Raw genomic sequence first — 22,477 nt, forward strand, 5'->3', positions numbered from 1 at the left:
ACAAGGTGGAAGGTAGAAGGAAGGCTGGATCGTTCGTGGAAGGTTTTTTTGTCCATTGAATTTATTTCTTCATCTCTTTGCTATTCTAATAGCAAATCTGTACAATTCTGTGCAGGCAAAAGGATCCCAGCTTAACTATCAAATACAAACAGAAAAACTGGAAATTTCCCGATAGGGATTCTATCAAAACTCGCATTTCCCAACCCCCTGATACAGGCACCACTACCCTTCTACAACGACCCGTGGATCGACCGACACTTTTTCTGAGACTTTACCCCAGAGATGGCGCTGATGGCGCGGCGATTTCAGGGGTGTCTACACTAATCTTTCGTTCGTTTTTTTATTTTAGATGCTGTGCCGCTGAGATTGGTCTCCTTTTGTAGAGGAAATAACGCAGCAACCCCCGGTCGAGTCCCCGTTTTTATCGGCTGAATGGCAAAGGAGTGCGGAGCAGTTTAGTCGGCCCATTCGAGTCGATTTGAAGATGGCGCGTCGGTCATGAAGATACGGAAAAATCAGGCCGCGAAGTTGTTTTCAAGGCGGGGCTTTGTGCGTCGCCTGGCAACGGACAGGTTTTTCCACAGGCCGTGTGAGCTCCATTGTTTCGATCATGGTCGTCTACATAAAAAGGGGCGACTACGGAACGCCGTTTGATCCACTTTTTAATAGACAACTCTTTTTCGATAGTTGTCCGTTTATTTAGCAAATAAATAGATAACTTGTACTGCCATGTAAAGATTTCGATAGACGACGCCTTCAAGGGAGGAGGAGTCTACAACATATTGAATTTATCGATCGATTGTTAGGTCGATTTCGATCAGCATTGTATAGTTAATGAATGACAACTTGAGTACTTGACGAGTTCTCGACACGCACGTTGGAAGTGTACGCGTGTTTGCACCTCGATGAGCGTTGCACAATAACAAAGCTCCGTTGGTAAGCGTATTGATTAATAAAGGTATTTAAGGCATTATCCAATTAGTCATGCCATAATGTCTCACTTTGTTGGCAGCTAGGTGAAGTCCTTGAGTGCCTCAAGAAGGAATCGCCGAACATCGTCATACATTTAATTTTTGAAAGGGCTGGTATAATGAGAAAACCAATCACTAAATCGAAATCAGCGTTCAATTTTGATTATTCCGTGTGATTTTTGGAGAATTTCAAGAGATGTCGTTTTTGGTAGATTTTGACAAAAGTGGGAAGGCTATACCCTTCCCACTTTTTCATTTTTGGCCAAATTTCAAATTTTGCTTAAAATACATGAATTCGAATCAAAATTGAATGAAAATCACGAAAATCAGGCTTATTTTCCTATTGGTCTTATAGTTTTTGATTTAATCCTTAAAAACCCTAAATTAAGTTGTTGCGCTAACAGCACTGTTTCGTTAATTTTTGAAACGGCTGGTTTAACGAGAAAACCAATAACTAAATCGAAATCAGCGTTCAATTTCGATTATTCCGTGTGATTTTTGGAGAATTTCAAGAGATGTCGTTTTTGGTAGATTTTGACAAAAGTGGGAAGGCTATACCCTTCCCACTTTTTCATTTTTGGCCAAATTTCAAATTTTGCTTAAAATACATGAATTCGAATCAAAATTGAATGAAAATCACGAAAATCAGGTTTATTTTCCTATTGGTCTTATAGTTTTTGATTTAATCCTTAAAAACCCTAAATTAAGTTGTTGCGCTAACAGCACTGTTTCGTTAATTTTTGAAACGGCTGGTTTAACGAGAAAACCAATAACTAAATCGAAATCAGCGTTCAATTTCGATTATTCCGTGTGATTTTTGGAGAATTTCAAGAGATGTCGTTTTTGGTAGATTTTGACAAAAGTGGGAAGGCTATACCCTTCCCCCTTTTTCATTTTTGGCCAAATTTCAAATTTTGCTTAAAATACATGAATTCGAATCAAAATTGAATGAAAATCACGAAAATCAGGTTTATTTTCCTATTGGTCTTATAGTTTTTGATTTAATCCTTAAAAACCCTAAATTAAGTTGTTGCGCTAACAGCACTGTTTCGTTAATTTTTGAAACGGCTGGTTTAACGAGAAAACCAATAACTAAATCGAAATCAGCGTTCAATTTTGATTATTCCGTGTGATTTTTGGAGAATTTCAAGAGATGTCGTTTTTGGTAGATTTTGACAAAAGTGGGAAGGCTATACCCTTCCCACTTTTTCATTTCTTGGCCAAATTTCAAATTTTGCTTAAAATACATGAATTCGAATCAAAATTGAATGAAAATCACGAAAATCAGGTTTATTTTCCTATTGGTCTTATAGTTTTTGATTTAATCCTTAAAAACCCTAAATTAAGTTGTTGCGCTAACAGCACTGTTTCGTTAATTTTTGAAACGGCTGGTTTAACGAGAAAACCAATAACTAAATCGAAATCAGCGTTCAATTTCGATTATTCCGTGTGATTTTTGGAGAATTTCAAGAGATGTCGTTTTTGGTAGATTTTGACAAAAGTGGGAAGGCTATACCCTTCCCCTTTTTCATTTTTGGCCAAATTTCAAATTTTGCTTAAAATACATGAATTCGAATCAAAATTGAATGAAAATCACGAAAATCAGGTTTATTTTCCTATTGGTCTTATAGTTTTTGATTTAATCCTTAAAAACCCTAAATTAAGTTGTTGCGCTAACAGCACTGTTTCGTTAATTTTTGAAACGGCTGGTTTAACGAGAAAACCAATAACTAAATCGAAATCAGCGTTCAATTTCGATTATTCCGTGTGATTTTTGGAGAATTTCAAGAGATGTCGTTTTTGGTAGATTTTGAGAAAAGTGGGAAGGCTATACCCTTCCCACTTTTTCATTTTTGGCCAAATTTCAAATTTTGCTTAAAATACATGAATTCGAATCAAAATTGAATGAAAATCACGAAAATCAGGCTTATTTTCCTATTGGTCTTATAGTTTTTGATTTAATCCTTAAAAACCCTAAATTAAGTTGTTGCGCTAACAGCACTGTTTCGTTAATTTTTGAAACGGCTGGTTTAACGAGAAAACCAATAACTAAATCGAAATCAGCGTTCAATTTCGATTATTCCGTGTGATTTTTGGAGAATTTCAAGAGATGTCGTTTTTGGTAGATTTTGACAAAAGTGGGAAGGCTATACCCTTCCCACTTTTTCATTTTTGTACCAAATTTCAAATTTTGCTTAAAATACATGAATTCGAATCAAAATTGAATGAAAATCACGAAAATCAGGTTTATTTTCCTATTGGTCTTATAGTTTTTGATTTAATCCTTAAAAACCCTAAATTAAGTTGTTGCGCTAACAGCACTGTTTCGTTAATTTTTGAAACGGCTGGTTTAACGAGAAAACCAATAACTAAATCGAAATCAGCGTTCAATTTCGATTATTCCGTGTGATTTTTGGAGAATTTCAAGAGATGTCGTTTTTGGTAGATTTTGACAAAAGTGGGAAGGCTATACCCTTCCCACTTTTTCATTTTTTGCCAAATTTCAAATTTTGCTTAAAATACATGAATTCGAATCAAAATTGAATGAAAATCACGAAAATCAGGTTTATTTTCCTATTGGTCTTATAGTTTTTGATTTAATCCTTAAAAACCCTAAATTAAGTTGTTGCGCTAACAGCACTGTTTCGTTAATTTTTGAAACGGCTGGTTTAACGAGAAAACCAATAACTAAATCGAAATCAGCGTTCAATTTTGATTATTCCGTGTGATTTTTGGAGAATTTCAAGAGATGTCGTTTTTGGTAGATTTTGACAAAAGTGGGAAGGCTATACCCTTCCCACTTTTTCATTTTTGGCCAAATTTCAAATTTTGCTTAAAATACATGAATTCGAATCAAAATTGAATGAAAATCACGAAAATCAGGCTTATTTTCCTATTGGTCTTATAGTTTTTGATTTAATCCTTAAAAACCCTAAATTATGTTGTTGCGCTAACAGCACTGTTTCGTTAATTTTTGAAACGGCTGGTTTAACGAGAAAACCAATAACTAAATCGAAATCAGCGTTCAATTTCGATTATTCCGTGTGATTTTTGGAGAATTTCAAGAGATGTCGTTTTTGGTAGATTTTGACAAAAGTGGGAAGGCTATACCCTTCCCACTTTTTCATTTATTGGCCAAATTTCAAATTTTGCTTAAAATATATGAATTCGAATCAAAATTGAATGAAAATCACGAAAATCAGGTTTATTTTCCTATTGGTCTTATAGTTTTTGATTTAATCCTTAAAAACCCTAAATTAAGTTGTTGCGCTAACAGCACTGTTTCGTTAATTTTTGAAACGGCTGGTTTAACGAGAAAACCAATAACTAAATCGAAATCAGCGTTCAATTTCGATTATTCCGTGTGATTTTTGGAGAATTTCAAGAGATGTCGTTTTTGGTAGATTTTGACAAAAGTGGGAAGGCTTTACCCTTCCCACTTTTTCATTTTTGGCCAAATTTCAAATTTTGCTTAAAATACATGAATTCGAATCAAAATTGAATGAAAATCACGAAAATCAGGCTTATTTTCCTATTGGTCTTATAGTTTTTGATTTAATCCTTAAAAACCCTAAATTAAGTTGTTGCGCTAACAGCACTGTTTCGTTAATTTTTGAAACGGCTGGTTTAACGAGAAAACCAATAACTAAATCGAAATCAGCGTTCAATTTCGATTATTCCGTGTGATTTTTGGAGAATTTCAAGAGATGTCGTTTTTGGTAGATTTTGACAAAAGTGGGAAGGCTATACCCTTCCCACTTTTTCATTTTCTGCCAAATTTCAAATTTTGCTTAAAATACATGAATTCGAATCAAAATTGAATGAAAATCACGAAAATCAGGTTTATTTTCCTATTGGTCTTATAGTTTTTGATTTAATCCTTAAAAACCCTAAATTAAGTTGTTGCGCTAACAGCACTGTTTCGTTAATTTTTGAAACGGCTGGTTTAACGAGAAAACCAATAACTAAATCGAAATCAGCGTTCAATTTCGATTATTCCGTGTGATTTTTGGAGAATTTCAAGAGATGTCGTTTTTGGTAGATTTTGAGAAAAGTGGGAAGGCTATACCCTTCCCACTTTTTCATTTTTGGCCAAATTTCAAATTTTGCTTAAAATACATGAATTCGAATCAAAATTGAATGAAAATCACGAAAATCAGGCTTATTTTCCTATTGGTCTTATAGTTTTTGATTTAATCCTTAAAAACCCTAAATTAAGTTGTTGCGCTAACAGCACTGTTTCGTTAATTTTTGAAACGGCTGGTTTAACGAGAAAACCAATAACTAAATCGAAATCAGCGTTCAATTTCGATTATTCCGTGTGATTTTTGGAGAATTTCAAGAGATGTCGTTTTTGGTAGATTTTGACAAAAGTGGGAAGGCTATACCCTTCCCACTTTTTCATTTTTGGCCAAATTTCAAATTTTGCTTAAAATACATGAATTCGAATCAAAATTGAATGAAAATCACGAAAATCAGGCTTATTTTCCTATTGGTCTTATAGTTTTTGATTTAATCCTTAAAAACCCTAAATTAAGTTGTTGCGCTAACAGCACTGTTTCGTTAATTTTTGAAACGGCTGGTTTAACGAGAAAACCAATAACTAAATCGAAATCAGCGTTCAATTTCGATTATTCCTTGTGATTTTTGGAGAATTTCAAGAGATGTCGTTTTTGGTAGATTTTGACAAAAGTGGGAAGGCTATACCCTTCCCACTTTTTCATTTTTGGCCAAATTTCAAATTTTGCTTAAAATACATGAATTCGAATCAAAATTGAATGAAAATCACGAAAATCAGGTTTATTTTCCTATTGGTCTTATAGTTTTTGATTTAATCCTTAAAAACCCTAAATTAAGTTGTTGCGCTAACAGCACTGTTTCGTTAATTTTTGAAACGGCTGGTTTAACGAGAAAACCAATAACTAAATCGAAATCAGCGTTCAATTTCGATTATTCCGTGTGATTTTTGGAGAATTTCAAGAGATGTCGTTTTTGGTAGATTTTGACAAAAGTGGGAAGGCTATACCCTTCCCACTTTTTCATTTTTGGCCAAATTTCAAATTTTGCTTAAAATACATGAATTCGAATCAAAATTGAATGAAAATCACGAAAATCAGGCTTATTTTCCTATTGGTCTTATAGTTTTTGATTTAATCCTTAAAAACCCTAAATTAAGTTGTTGCGCTAACAGCACTGTTTCGTTAATTTTTGAAACGGCTGGTTTAACGAGAAAACCAATAACTAAATCGAAATCAGCGTTCAATTTCGATTATTCCGTGTGATTTTTGGAGAATTTCAAGAGATGTCGTTTTTGGTAGATTTTGACAAAAGTGGGAAGGCTATACCCTTCCCACTTTTTCATTTTCTGGCCAAATTTCAAATTTTGCTTAAAATACATGAATTCGAATCAAAATTGAATGAAAATCACGAAAATCAGGTTTATTTTCCTATTGGTCTTATAGTTTTTGATTTAATCCTTAAAAACCCTAAATTAAGTTGTTGCGCTAACAGCACTGTTTCGTTAATTTTTGAAACGGCTGGTTTAACGAGAAAACCAATAACTAAATCGAAATCAGCGTTCAATTTCGATTATTCCGTGTGATTTTTGGAGAATTTCAAGAGATGTCGTTTTTGGTAGATTTTGAGAAAAGTGGGAAGGCTATACCCTTCCCACTTTTTCATTTTTGGCCAAATTTCAAATTTTGCTTAAAATACATGAATTCGAATCAAAATTGAATGAAAATCACGAAAATCAGGCTTATTTTCCTATTGGTCTTATAGTTTTTGATTTAATCCTTAAAAACCCTAAATTAAGTTGTTGCGCTAACAGCACTGTTTCGTTAATTTTTGAAACGGCTGGTTTAACGAGAAAACCAATAACTAAATCGAAATCAGCGTTCAATTTCGATTATTCCGTGTGATTTTTGGAGAATTTCAAGAGATGTCGTTTTTGGTAGATTTTGACAAAAGTGGGAAGGCTATACCCTTCCCACTTTTTTTTTTGAGCCAAATTTCAAATTTTGCTTAAAATACATGAATTCGAATCAAAATTGAATGAAAATCACGAAAATCAGGCTTATTTTCCTATTGGTCTTATAGTTTTTGATTTAATCCTTAAAAACCCTAAATTAAGTTGTTGCGCTAACAGCACTGTTTCGTTAATTTTTGAAACGGCTGGTTTAACGAGAAAACCAATAACTAAATCGAAATCAGCGTTCAATTTCAATTATTCCTTGTGATTTTTGGAGAATTTCAAGAGATGTCGTTTTTGGTAGATTTTGACAAAAGTGGGAAGGCTATACCCTTCCCACTTTTTCATTTTTGGCCAAATTTCAAATTTTGCTTAATATACATGAATTCGAATCAAAATTGAATGAAAATCACGAAAATCAGGTTTATTTTCCTATTGGTCTTATAGTTTTTGATTTAATCCTTAAAAACCCTAAATTAAGTTGTTGCGCTAACAGCACTGTTTCGTTAATTTTTGAAACGGCTGGTTTAACGAGAAAACCAATAACTAAATCGAAATCAGCGTTCAATTTCGATTATTCCGTGTGATTTTTGGAGAATTTCAAGAGATGTCGTTTTTGGTAGATTTTGACAAAAGTGGGAAGGCTATACCCTTCCCACTTTTTTCATTTTTGGCCAAATTTCAAATTTTGCTTAAAATACATGAATTCGAATCAAAATTGAATGAAAATCACGAAAATCAGGCTTATTTTCCTATTGGTCTTATAGTTTTTGATTTAATCCTTAAAAACCCTAAATTAAGTTGTTGCGCTAACAGCACTGTTTCGTTAATTTTTGAAACGGCTGGTTTAACGAGAAAACCAATAACTAAATCGAAATCAGCGTTCAATTTCGATTATTCCGTGTGATTTTTGGAGAATTTCAAGAGATGTCGTTTTTGGTAGATTTTGACAAAAGTGGGAAGGCTATACCCTTCCCACTTTTTCATTTTTGGCCAAATTTCAAATTTTGCTTAAAATACATGAATTCGAATCAAAATTGAATGAAAATCACGAAAATCAGGTTTATTTTCCTATTGGTCTTATAGTTTTTGATTTAATCCTTAAAAACCCTAAATTAAGTTGTTGCGCTAACAGCACTGTTTCGTTAATTTTTGAAACGGCTGGTTTAACGAGAAAACCAATAACTAAATCGAAATCAGCGTTCAATTTCGATTATTCCGTGTGATTTTTGGAGAATTTCAAGAGATGTCGTTTTTGGTAGATTTTGACAAAAGTGGGAAGGCTATACCCTTCCCACTTTTTCATTTTTGGCCAAATTTCAAATTTTGCTTAAAATACATGAATTCGAATCAAAATTGAATGAAAATCACGAAAATCAGGCTTATTTTCCTATTGGTCTTATAGTTTTTGATTTAATCCTTAAAAACCCTAAATTAAGTTGTTGCGCTAACAGCACTGTTTCGTTAATTTTTGAAACGGCTGGTTTAACGAGAAAACCAATAACTAAATCGAAATCAGCGTTCAATTTCGATTATTCCGTGTGATTTTTGGAGAATTTCAAGAGATGTCGTTTTTGGTAGATTTTGACAAAAGTGGGAAGGCTATACCCTTCCCACTTTTTCATTTTTGGCCAAATTTCAAATTTTGCTTAAAATACATGAATTCGAATCAAAATTGAATGAAAATCACGAAAATCAGGCTTATTTTCCTATTGGTCTTATAGTTTTTGATTTAATCCTTAAAAACCCTAAATTAAGTTGTTGCGCTAACAGCACTGTTTCGTTAATTTTTGAAACGGCTGGTTTAACGAGAAAACCAATAACTAAATCGAAATCAGCGTTCAATTTCAATTATTCCGTGTGATTTTTGGAGAATTTCAAGAGATGTCGTTTTTGGTAGATTTTGACAAAAGTGGGAAGGCTATACCCTTCCCACTTTTTCATTTTTGGCCAAATTTCAAATTTTGCTTAAAATACATGAATTCGAATCAAAATTGAATGAAAATCACGAAAATCAGGCTTATTTTCCTATTGGTCTTATAGTTTTTGATTTAATCCTTAAAAACCCTAAATTAAGTTGTTGCGCTAACAGCACTGTTTCGTTAATTTTTGAAACGGCTGGTTTAACGAGAAAACCAATAACTAAATCGAAATCAGCGTTCAATTTCAATTATTCCGTGTGATTTTTGGAGAATTTCAAGAGATGTCGTTTTTGGTAGATTTTGACAAAAGTGGGAAGGCTATACCCTTCCCACTTTTTCATTTTTGGCCAAATTTCAAATTTTGCTTAAAATACATGAATTCGAATCAAAATTGAATGAAAATCACGAAAATCAGGCTTATTTTCCTATTGGTCTTATAGTTTTTGATTTAATCCTTAAAAACCCTAAATTAAGTTGTTGCGCTAACAGCACTGTTTCGTTAATTTTTGAAACGGCTGGTTTAACGAGAAAACCAATAACTAAATCGAAATCAGCGTTCAATTTCGATTATTCCGTGTGATTTTTGGAGAATTTCAAGAGATGTCGTTTTTGGTAGATTTTGACAAAAGTGGGAAGGCTATACCCTTCCCACTTTTTCATTTTTGGCCAAATTTCAAATTTTGCTTAAAATACATGAATTCGAATCAAAATTGAATGAAAATCACGAAAATCAGGCTTATTTTCTTATTGGTCTTATAGTTTTTGATTTAATCCTTAAAAACCCTAAATTAAGTTGTTGCGCTAACAGCACTGTTTCGTTAATTTTTGAAACGGCTGGTTGAACGAGAAAACCAATAACTAAATCGAAATCAGCGTTCAATTTCAATTATTTCGTGTGATTTTTGGAGAATTTCAAGAGATGTCGTTTTTGGTAGATTTTGACAAAAGTGGGAAGGCTATACCCTTCCCACTTTTTCATTTTTGGCCAAATTTCAAATTTTGCTTAAAATACATGAATTCGAATCAAAATTAAAATGAAAATCACGAAAATCAGGCTTATTTTCCTATTGGTCTTATAGTTTTTGATTTAATCCTTAAAAACCCTAAATTAAGTTGTTGCGCTAACAGCACTGTTTCGTTAATTTTTGAAACGGCTGGTTTAACGAGAAAACCAATAACTAAATCGAAATCAGCGTTCAATTTCAATTATTCCGTGTGATTTTTGGAGAATTTCAAGAGATGTCGTTTTTGGTAGATTTTGACAAAAGTGGGAAGGCTATACCCTTCCCACTTTTTCATTTTTGGCCAAATTTCAAATTTTGCTTAAAATACATGAATTCGAATCAAAATTGAATGAAAATCACGAAAATCAGGCTTATTTTCCTATTGGTCTTATAGTTTTTGATTTAATCTTTAAAAAACCTAAATTAAGTTGTTGCGCTAACAGCACTGTTTCGTTAATTTTTGAAACGGCTGGTTTAACGAGAAAACCAATAACTAAATCGAAATCAGCGTTCAATTTCGATTATTCCGTGTGATTTTTGGAGAATTTCAAGAGATGTCATTTTTGGTAGATTTTGACAAAAGGGGGAAGGCTATACCCTTCCCACTTTTTCATTTTAGGCCAAATTTCAAATTTTGCTTAAAATACATGAATTCGAATCAAAATTGAATGAAAATCACGAAAATCAGGGTTATTTTCCTATTGGTCTTATAGTTTTTGATTTAATCCTTAAAAACCTTAAATTAAGTTGTTGCGCTAACAGCACTGTTTCGTTAATTTTTGAAACGGCTGGTTTAACGAGAAAACCAATAACTAAATCGAAATCAGCGTTCAATTTCGATTATTCCGTGTGATTTTTGGAGAATTTCAAGAGATGTCGTTTTTGGTAGATTTTGACAAAAGTGGGAAGGCTATACCCTTCCCACTTTTTCATTTTTGGCCAAATTTCAAATTTTGCTTAAAATACATGAATTCGAATCAAAATTGAATGAAAATCACGAAAATCAGGCTTATTTTCTTATTGGTCTTATAGTTTTTGATTTAATCCTTAAAAACCCAAAATTAAGTTGTTGCGCTAACAGCACTGTTTCGTTAATTTTTGAAACGGCTGGTTTAACGAGAAAACCAATAACTAAATCGAAATCAGCGTTCAATTTCAATTATTCCGTGTGATTTTTGGAGAATTTCAAGAGATGTCGTTTTTGGTAGATTTTGACAAAAGTGGGAAGGCTAAACCCTTCCCACTTTTTCATTTTTGGCCAAATTTCAAATTTGGCTTAAAATACATGAATTCGAATCAAAATTGAATGAAAATTACGAAAATCAGGCTTATTTTCCTATTGGTCTTATAGTTTTTGATTTAATCCTTAAAAACCCTAAATTAAGTTGTTGCGCTAACAGCACTGTTTCGTTAATTTTTGAAACGGCTGGTTTAACGAGAAAACCAATAACTAAATCGAAATCAGCGTTCAATTTCGATTATTCCGTGTGATTTTTGGAGAATTTCAAGAGATGTCGTTTTTGGTAGATTTTGACAAAAGTGGGAAGGCTATACCCTTCCCACTTTTTCATTTTTGGCCAAATTTCAAATTTTGCTTAAAATACATGAATTCGAATCAAAATTGAATGAAAATCACGAAAATCAGGTTTATTTTCCTATTGGTCTTATAGTTTTTGATTTAATCCTTAAAAACCCTAAATTAAGTTGTTGCGCTAACAGCACTGTTTCGTTAATTTTTGAAACGGCTGGTTTAACGAGAAAACCAATAACTAAATCGAAATCAGCGTTCAATTTCGATTATTCCGTGTGATTTTTGGAGAATTTCAAGAGATGTCGTTTTTGGTAGATTTTGACAAAAGTGGGAAGGCTAAACCCTTCCCACTTTTTTTTGGCATTTTTGGCCAAATTTCAAATTTGGCTTAAAATACATGAATTCGAATCAAAATTGAATGAAAATCACGAAAATCAGGCTTATTTTCCTATTGGTCTTATAGTTTTTGATTTAATCCTTAAAAACCCTAAATTAAGTTGTTGCGCTAACAGCACTGTTTCGTTAATTTTTGAAACGGCTGGTTTAACGAGAAAACCAATAACTAAATCGAAATCAGCGTTCAATTTCGATTATTCCGTGTGATTTTTGGAGAATTTCAAGAGATGTCGTTTTTGGTAGATTTTGACAAAAGTGGGAAGGCTATACCCTTCCCACTTTTTCATTTTTGGCCAAATTTCAAATTTTGCTTAAAATACATGAATTCGAATCAAAATTGAATGAAAATCACGAAAATCAGGCTTATTTTCCTATTGGTCTTATAGTTTTTGATTTAATCCTTAAAAACCCTAAATTAAGTTGTTGCGCTAACAGCACTGTTTCGTTAATTTTTGAAACGGCTGGTTTAACGAGAAAACCAATAACTAAATCGAAATCAGCGTTCAATTTCGATTATTCCGTGTGATTTTTGGAGAATTTCAAGAGATGTCGTTTTTGGTAGATTTTGACAAAAGTGGGAAGGCTATACCCTTCCCACTTTTTCATTTTTGGCCAAATTTCAAATTTTGCTTAAAATACATGAATTCGAATCAAAATTGAATGAAAATCACGAAAATCAGGCTTATTTTCCTATTGGTCTTATAGTTTTTGATTTAATCCTTAAAAACCCAAAATTAAGTTGTTGCGCTAACAGCACTGTTTCGTTAATTTTTGAAACGGCTGGTTTAACGAGAAAACCAATAACTAAATCGAAATCAGCGTTCAATTTCAATTATTCCGTGTGATTTTTGGAGAATTTCAAGAGATGTCGTTTTTGGTAGATTTTGACAAAAGTGGGAAGGCTAAACCCTTCCCACTTTTTCATTTTTGGCCAAATTTCAAATTTGGCTTAAAATACATGAATTCGAATCAAAATTGAATGAAAATTACGAAAATCAGGCTTATTTTCCTATTGGTCTTATAGTTTTTGATTTAATCCTTAAAAACCCTAAATTAAGTTGTTGCGCTAACAGCACTGTTTCGTTAATTTTTGAAACGGCTGGTTTAACGAGAAAACCAATAACTAAATCGAAATCAGCGTTCAATTTCGATTATTCCGTGTGATTTTTGGAGAATTTCAAGAGATGTCGTTTTTGGTAGATTTTGACAAAAGTGGGAAGGGTATACCCTTCCCACTTTTTCATTTTTGGCCATATTTCAAATTTTGCTTAAAATACATGAATTCGAATCAAAATTAAATGAAAATCACGAAAATCAGGTTTATTTTCCTATTGGTCTTATAGTTTTTCATTTACATGTTAAAAACCATTAATGAAGTTGGTGCACTAATAGAACTGTTTTCGTTAATTTTTTAAACGGCTAGTCTAAAGAGAAAACCAATGACTAAATCGAAATCAGCGTTCAATTTCGATTATGCCGTCTGATTTTTGGAGAATTTCAAGAGATGTCGTTTTTGGCCCATTTTCATAAAAGTGGGAAGGCTATACCCTTCCCACTTTTGATTTTTGACCAAATTTCAAATTTGGCTTAAAATACATGATTTAGACTCAGAATTGAATGAAAATCACGGAAATCAGGTTTATTTTTCTATTGGTCTTATAGTTTTTCATTTACATGTTAAAAACCATAAATGAAGTTGGTGCGCTAACAGAACTGTTTTCGTTAATTTTTTTAACGGCTAGTCTAAAGAGAAAACCAATGACTAAATCGAAATCAGCGTTCAATTTCGATTGTGCCGTCTGATTTTTGGAGAAATTCATGAGATGTCATTTTTGGCCGATTTTGACAAAAGTGGGAAGGCGGGATGAAGGCGTTGATGATTAGCGCACGCCTCATAGGACATGTATACGGAGTCTGTTTTGCCGGAAGAGCAAACGTTTTCCGAGATATTATGGCGAATTGGCGACCAGGCCGTACCCTATCGGGAACTTCCTGAACGGAGTGAGGGCCCCTAGTCATAGGTTTTGAAGAGACAGCAAAGAAAGAAAAATAACAAGCACGGAGGAAAAAGGTAAGTAAGCTAAAAGTAAATGAGCACACCCCAAGATACCCCCCATTTTTGGTGGTCAAATTTTTTGTTAGCAATTGGAGAACTGCAGCAAATGTGACTATTGTAATGGAAAACTACCTCAGCAGTTTCCCGATAGGGATTCTATCAAAACTCGCATTTCCCAACCCCCTGATACAGGCACCCCTACGTCATGTTGTAGAGGAGATAACGCGGAGATTAACGAAGGGGTCGTGTCAATTATCGGCTCAACGATAAAGGAACACGGAGCAATCTAAGAGCGACTCGAAGTTTTGGGAGATTTTTTTTCAGAGAGATGGCGCGTCGGTCATGAAGATAGGGAAAAATCAGGCCGCGAAGTTGTTTTCAAGGCTTCAATCTCTGCACTGCTGAAGGAGTTTACGCTGATCGCTTGTTACCGCTATTGAAGTGTGGTGTGCGTCGCCTGGCAACGGAGTGGTTTTTCCACAGGCCGTGTGAGGCTGTCAACATGGTCGCACTACATATGTATTAAGGTAACACCTATTGCACCTCACACAGCGTTGCCAAACTATATCAATTTTTCATTTTTTTTATTTTTTATTTTTTCCCCCTATGACTAGGGGCCCTCACTCCGTTCAGGAAGTTCCCGATAGGGTACGGCCTGGTCGCCAATTCGCCATAATATCTCGGAAACCGTTTGCTCTTCCGGAAAAACAGACTCCGTATACATGTCCTATGAGGCGTGCGCTGATCTGGTTAAAAACCATAAATGAAGTTGGTGCGCTAACAGAACTGTTTTCGTTAATTTTTTATGGTTTTTAACATGTAAATGAAAAACTATAAGACCAATAGAAAAATAAACCTGATTTCCGTGATTTTCATTCAATTCTGAATCTAAATCATGTATTTTAAGCCAAATTTGAAATTTGGCCAAAAATGAAAAAGTGGGAAGGGTATAACCTTTCCACTTTTGTCAAAATCGGCCAAAAATGACATCTCTTGAAATTCTCCAAAAATCAGACGACATAATCGAAATTGAACGCTGATTTCAATTTAGTCATTGGTTTTCTCTTTAGAGTTTAGACTAGCCGTTTAAAAAATTAACGAAAACAGTTCTGTTAGCGCACCAACTTCATTTGTGGTTTTTAAAATGTAAATGAAAAACTATAAGACCAATAGAAAAATAAACCTGATTTCCGTGATTTTCATTCAATTCTGAATCTAAATCATGTATTTTAAGCCAAATTTGAAATTTGGCAAAAAATGAAAAAGTGGGAAGGGTATAGCCTTTCCACTTTTGTCAAAATCGGCCAAAAATGACATCTCTTGAAATTCTCCAAAAATCAGACGACATAATCGAAATTGAACGCTGATTTCAATTTAGTCATTGGTTTTCTCTTTAAACTAGCCGTTTAAAAAATTAACGAAAACAGTTCTGTTAGCGCACCAACTTCATTTATGGTTTTTAAAATGTAAATGAAAAACTATAAGACCAATAGAAAAATAAACCTGATTTCCGTGATTTTCATTCAATTCTGAATCTAAATCATGTATTTTAAGGCAAATTTGAAATTTGGCCAAAAATGAAAAAGTGGGAAGGGTATAGCCTTTCCACTTTTGTCAAAATCGGCCAAAAATGACATCTCTTGAAATTCTCCAAAAATCAGACGGCATAATCGAAATTGAACGCCGATTTCGATTTAGTCATTGGTTTTCTCTTTAGACTAGCCGTTTAAAAAATTAACGAAAATAGTTCTGTTAGCGCACCAACTTCATTTATGGTTTTTAAAATGTAAATGAAAAACTATAAGACCAATAGAAAAATAAACCTGATTTCCGTGATTTTCATTCAATTCTGAATCTAAATCATGTATTTTAAGCCAAATTTGAAATTTGGCCAAAAATGAAAAAGTGGGAAGGGTATAGCCTTTCCACTTTTGTCAAAATCGGCCAAAAATGACATCTCTTGAAATTCTCCAAAAATCAGACGGCATAATCGAAATTGAACGCCGATTTCGATTTAGTCATTGGTTTTCTCTTTAGACTAGCCGTTTAAAAAATTAACGAAAATAGTTCTGTTAGCGCACCAACTTCATTTATGGTTTTTAAAATGTAAATGAAAAACTATAAGACCAATAGAAAAATAAACCTGATTTCCGTGATTTTCATTCAATTCTGAATCTAAATCATGTATTTTAAGCCAAATTTGAAATTTGGCAAAAAATGAAAAAGTGGGAAGGGTATAGCCTTTCCACTTTTGTCAAAATCGGCCAAAAATGACATCTCTTGAAATTCTCCAAAAATCAGACGACATAATCGAAATTGAACGCTGATTTCAATTTAGTCATTGGTTTTCTCTTTAGACTAGCCGTTTAAAAAATTAACGAAAACAGTTCTGTTAGCGCACCAACTTCATTTATGGTTTTTAACATGTAAATGAAAAACTATAAGACCAATAGAAAAATAAACCTGATTTCCGTGATTTTTATTCAATTCTGAATCTAAATCATGTATTTTAAAAATTTGAAATTTGGCCAAAAATGAAAAAGTGGGAAGGGTATAGCCTTTCCACTTTTGTCAAAATCGGCCAAAAATGACATCTCTTGAAATTCTCCAAAAATCAGACGACATAATCGAAATTGAACGCTGATTTCAATTTAGTCATTGGTTTTCTCTTTAAACTAGCCGTTTAAAAAATTAACGAAAACAGTTCTGTTAGCGCACCAACTTCATTTATGGTTTTTAAAATGTAAATGAAAAACTATAAGACCAATAGAAAAATAAACCTGATTTCCGTGATTTTCATTCAATTCTGAATCTAAATCATGTATTTTAAGCCAAATTTGAAATTTGGCCAAAAATGAAAAAGTGGGAAGGGTATAGCCTTTCCACTTTTGTCAAAATCGGCCAAAAATGACATCTATTGAAATTCTCCAAAAATCAGACGGAATAATCGAAATTGAACGACGATTTCGATTTAGTCATTGGTTTTCTCTTTAGACTAGCCGTTTAAAAAATTAACGCAAATAGTTCTGTTAGCGCACCAACTTCATTTATGGTTTTTAAAATGTAAATGAAAAACTATAAGACCAATAGAAAAATAAACCTGATTTCCGTGATTTTCATTCAATTCTGAATCTAAATCATGTATTTTAAGCCAAATTTGAAATTTGGCCAAAAATGAAAAAGTGGGAAGGGTATAGCCTTTCCACTTTTGTCAAAATCGGCCATAAACGACATCTCTTGAAATTCTCCAAAAATCAGACGGTATAATCGAAATAGAACGCTTATTTCGATTTATTCATTGGTTTTCTCTTTAGACTAGCCGTTTAAAAAATTAACGAAAACAGTTCTGTTAGCGCACCAACTTCATTTATGGTTTTTAACATGTAAATGAAAAACTATAAGACCAATAGAAAAATAAACCTGATTTCTGTGATTTTCATTCAATTTTGAATCTAAATCATGTATTTTAAGCCAAATTTGAAATTTGGCCAAAAATGAAAAAGTGGGAAGGGTATAGCCTTTCCACTTTTGTCAAAATCGGCCAAAAATGACATCTCTTGAAATTCTCCAAAAATCAGACGGCATAATGGAAATTGAACGCTGATTTCAATTTAGTCATTGGTTTTCTCTTTAGACTAGCCATTAAAAAAATTAACGAAACAGTTCTGTTATTGCACCAACTTCATTTATGGTTTTTAACATGTAAATGAAAAAACTATAAGACCAATAGAAAAATAAACCTGATTTCCGTGATTTTCATTCAATTCTGAATCTAAATCATGTATTTTAAGCCAAATTTGAAATTTGGCCAAAAATGAAAAAGTGGGAAGGGTATAGCCTTTCCACTTTTGTCAAAATCGGCCAAAAATGACATCTCTTGGAATTCTCCAAAAATCAGACGGAATAATCGAAATTAAACTCTGATTTCGATTTAGTCATTGTTTTTCTCTTTAGACTAGCCGTTTAAAAAATTAACGAAAACAGTTCTGTTAGCGCACCAACTTCATTTATGGTTTTTAAAATGTAAATGAAAAACTATAAGACCAATAGAAAAATAAACCTGATTTCCGTGATTTTCATTCAATTCTGAATCTAAATCATGTATTTTAAGCCAAATTTGAAATTTGGCCAAAAATGAAAAAGTGGGAAGGGTATAGCCTTTCCACTTTTGTCAAAATCGGCCATAAACGACATCTCTTGAAATTCTCCAAAAATCAGACGGTATAATCGAAATAGAACGCTTATTTCGATTTATTCATTGGTTTTCTCTTTAGACTAGCCGTTTAAAAAATTAACGAAAACAGTTCTGTTAGCGCACCAACTTCATTTATGGTTTTTAACATGTAAATGAAAAACTATAAGACCAATAGAAAAATAAACCTGATTTCTGTGATATTCATTCAATTTTGAATCTAAATCATGTATTTTAAGCCAAATTTGAAATTTGGCCAAAAATGAAAAAGTGGGAAGGGTATTGCCTTTCCACTTTTGTCAAAATCGGCCAAAAATGACATCTCTTGAAATTCTCCAAAAATCAGACGGCATAATGGAAATTGAACGCTGATTTCAATTTAGTCATTGGTTTTCTCTTTAGACTAGCCATTAAAAAAATTAACGAAACAGTTCTGTTATAGCACCAACTTCATTTATGGTTTTTAACATGTAAATGAAAAAACTATAAGACCAATAGAAAAATAAACCTGATTTCCGTGATTTTCATTCAATTCTGAATCTAAATCATGTATTTTAAGCCAAATTTGAAATTTGGCCAAAAATGAAAAAGTGGGAAGGGTATAGCCTTTCCACTTTTGTCAAAATCGGCCAAAAATGACATCTCTTGAAATTCTCCAAAAATCAGACGGCATAATCGAAATTGAACGCCGATTTCGATTTAGTCATTGGTTTTCTCTTTAGACTAGCCGTTTAAAAAATTAACGAAAATAGTTCTGTTAGCGCACCAACTTCATTTATGGTTTTTTAAATGTAAATGAAAAACTATAAGACCAATAGAAAAATAAACCTGATTTCCGTGATTTTCATTCAATTCTGAATCTAAATCATGTATTTTAGGCAAATTTGAAATTTGGCCAAAAATGAAAAAGTGGGAAGGGTATAGCCTTTCCACTTTTGTCAAAATCGGCCAAAAATGACATCTCTTGGAATTCTCAAAAAATCCGACGGAATAATCGAAATTAAACTCTGATTTCGATTTAGTCATTGTTTTTCTCTTTAGACTAGCCGTTTAAAAAATTAACGAAAACAGTTCTGTTAGCGCACCAACTTCATTTATGGTTTTTAACATGTAAATGAAAAATAAAAGACCAATAAAAAAATAAATACATAACGCGCACAAACTTCATTAATGTTTTTAAAATGTAAATGAAAAACTATAAGACCAATAGAAAAATAAACCTGATTTCCGTGATTTTCATTCAATTCTGAATCTAAATCATGTATTTTAAGCCAAATTTGAAATTTGGCCAAAAATGAAAAAGTGGGAAGGGTATAGCCTTTCCACTTTTGTCAAAATCGGCCAAAAATGACATCTCTTGAAATTCTCCAAAAATCAGACGACATAATCGAAATTGAACGTTGATTTCAATTTAGTCATTGGTTTTCTCTTTAGACTAGCCGTTTAAAAAATTAACGAAAACAGTTCTGTTAGCGCACCAACTTCCTTTATGGTTTTTAACATGTAAATGAAAAACTATAAGACTAATAGAAAAATAAACCTGATTTCCGTGATTTTCATTCAATTCTGAATCTAAATCATGTATTTTAAGCCAAATTTGAAATTTGGCCAAAAATGAAAAAGTGGGAAGGGTATAGCCTTTCCACTTTTGTCAAAATCGGCCAAAAATGACATCTCTTGAAATTCTCCAAAAATCAGACGGCATAATGGAAATTGAACGCTGATTTCAATTTAGTCATTGGTTTTCTCTTTAGACTAGCCATTAAAAAAATTAACGAAACAGTTCTGTTAGCGCACCAACTTCATTTATGGTTTTTAAAATGTAAATGAAAAACTATAAGACCAATAGAAAAATAAACCTGATTTCCGTGATTTTCATTCAATTCTGAATCTAAATCATGTATTTTGAGCCAAATTTGAAATTTGGCCAAAAATGAAAAAGTGGGAAGGGTATAGCCTTTCCACTTTTGTCAAAATCGGCCAAAAATGACATGTCTTGAAATTCTCCAAAAATCAGACGACATAATCGAAATTGAACGCTGATTTCAATTTAGTCATTGGTTTTCTCTTTAGACTAGCCGTTTAAAAAATTAACGAAAACAGTTCTGTTAGCGCACCAACTTCATTTATGGTTTTTAACATGTAAATAAAAAACTATAAGACCAATAGAAAAATAAACCTGATTTCCGTGATTTTCATTCAATTCTGAATCTAAATCATGTATTTTTAGCCAAATTTGAAATTTGGCCAAAAATGAAAAAGTGGGAAGGGTATAGCCTTTCCACTTTTGTCAAAATCGGCCAAAAATGACATCTCTTGGAATTCTCAAAAAATCCGACGGAATAATCGAAATTAAACTCTGATTTCGATTTAGTCATTGTTTTTCTCTTTAGACTAGCCGTTTAAAAAATTAACGAAAACAGTTCTGTTAGCGCACCAACTTCATTTATGGTTTTTAACATGTAAATGAAAAACTATAAGACCAATAGAAAAATAAATACATAACGCGCACAAACTTCATTAATGGTTTTTAAAATGTAAATGAAAAACTATAAGACCAATAGAAAAATAAACCTGATTTCCGTGATTTTCATTCAATTCTGAATCTAAATCATGTATTTTAAGCCAAATTTGAAATTTGGCCAAAAATGAAAAAGTGGGAAGGGTTTAGTCTTTCCACTTTTGTCAAAATCGGCCTAAAATGACATCTCTTGGAATTATACAAAAATCAGACGGAATAATCGAAATTAAACTCTGATTTCGATTTAGTCATTGTTTTTCTCTTTAGACTAGCCGTTTAAAAAATTAACGAAAACAGTTCTGTTAGCGCACCAACTTCATTTATGGTTTTTAAAATGTAAATGAAAAACTATAAGACCAATAGAAAAACTAAACCTGATTTCCGTGATTTTCATTCAATTCTGAATCTAAATCATGTATTTTAAGCAAATTTGAAATTTGTTGCCACTTTTAAAATAAAAATTCTTTTAAAACGGCCATAAACGACATCTCTGAAATTCTCCAAAAAATCAGACGGTATAATCGGAAATAAAACGCTGATTTCGATTTATTCATTGGTTTTCTCTTTAGACTAGCCGTTTAAAAAATTAACGAAAACAGTTCTGTTATCGCACCAACTTCATTTATGGTTTTTAACATGTAAATGAAAAACTATAAGACCAATAGAAAAATAAACCTGATTTCCGTGATTTTCATTCAATTTTGAATCTAAATCATGTATTTTAAGCCAAATTTGAAATTTGGCCAAAAATGAAAAAGTGGGAAGGGTATAGCCTTTCCACTTTTGTCAAAATCGGCCATAAACGACATCTCTTGAAATTCTCCAAAAATCAGACTGCATAATCAAAAATGAACGCTGATTTCGATTTAGTCATTGGTTTTCTCTTTAGACTAGCCGTTTAAAAAATTAACGAAAACAGTTCTGTTAGCGCACCAACTTCATTTATGGTTTTTAACATGTAAATGAAAAACTATAGGACCAATAGAAAAATAAACCTGATTTCCGTGATTTTCATTCAATTCTGAATCTAAATCATGTATTTTAAGCCAAATTTGAAATTTGGCCAAAAATGAAAAAGTGGGAAGGGTATAGCCTTTCCACTTTTGTCAAAATCGGCCATAAACGACATCTCTTGAAATTCTCCAAAAATCAGACTGCATAATCAAAAATGAACGCTGATTTCGATTTAGTCATTGATTTTCTCTTTAGACTAGCCGTTTAAAAAATTAACGAAAACAGTTCTGTTAGCGCACCAACTTCATTTATGGTTTTTAACATGTAAATGAAAAACTATAAGACCAATAGAAAAATAAACCTGATTTCCGTGATTTTCATTCAATTTTGAATCTAAATCATGTATTTTAAGCCAAATTTAAAATTTGGCCAAAAATGAAAAAGTGGGAAGGGTATAGCCTTTCCACTTTTGTCAAAATCGGCCAAAAATGACATCTCTTGAAATTCTCCAAAAATCATACGACATAATCGAAATTGAACGCTGATTTCGATTTAGTCATTGGTTTTCTCTTTAGCCTAGCCGTTAAAAAAATTAACGAAAACAGTTCTGTTATCGCACCAACTTCATTTATGGTTTTTAACATGTAAATGAAAAACTATAAGACCAATAGAAAAATAAACCTGATTTCCGTGATTTTCATTCAATTTTGAATCTAAATCATGTAATTTAAGCCAAATTTGAAATTTGGCCAAAAATGAAAAAGTGGGAAGGGCCTTTCCACTTTTGTCAAAATCGGCCAAAAATGACATCTCTTGAAATTCTCCAAAAATCAGACGGCATAATGGAAATTGAACGCTGATTTCAATTTAGTCATTGGTTTTCTCTTTAGACTAGCCGTTTAAAAAATTGACGAAACAGTTCTGTTATTGCACCAACTTCATTTATGGTTTTTAACATG

Source organism: Daphnia magna, linkage group LG10, assembly GCF_020631705.1.
Source record: "Daphnia magna isolate NIES linkage group LG10, ASM2063170v1.1, whole genome shotgun sequence".
Taxonomy (NCBI): Eukaryota; Metazoa; Arthropoda; class Branchiopoda; order Diplostraca; family Daphniidae; genus Daphnia; species Daphnia magna.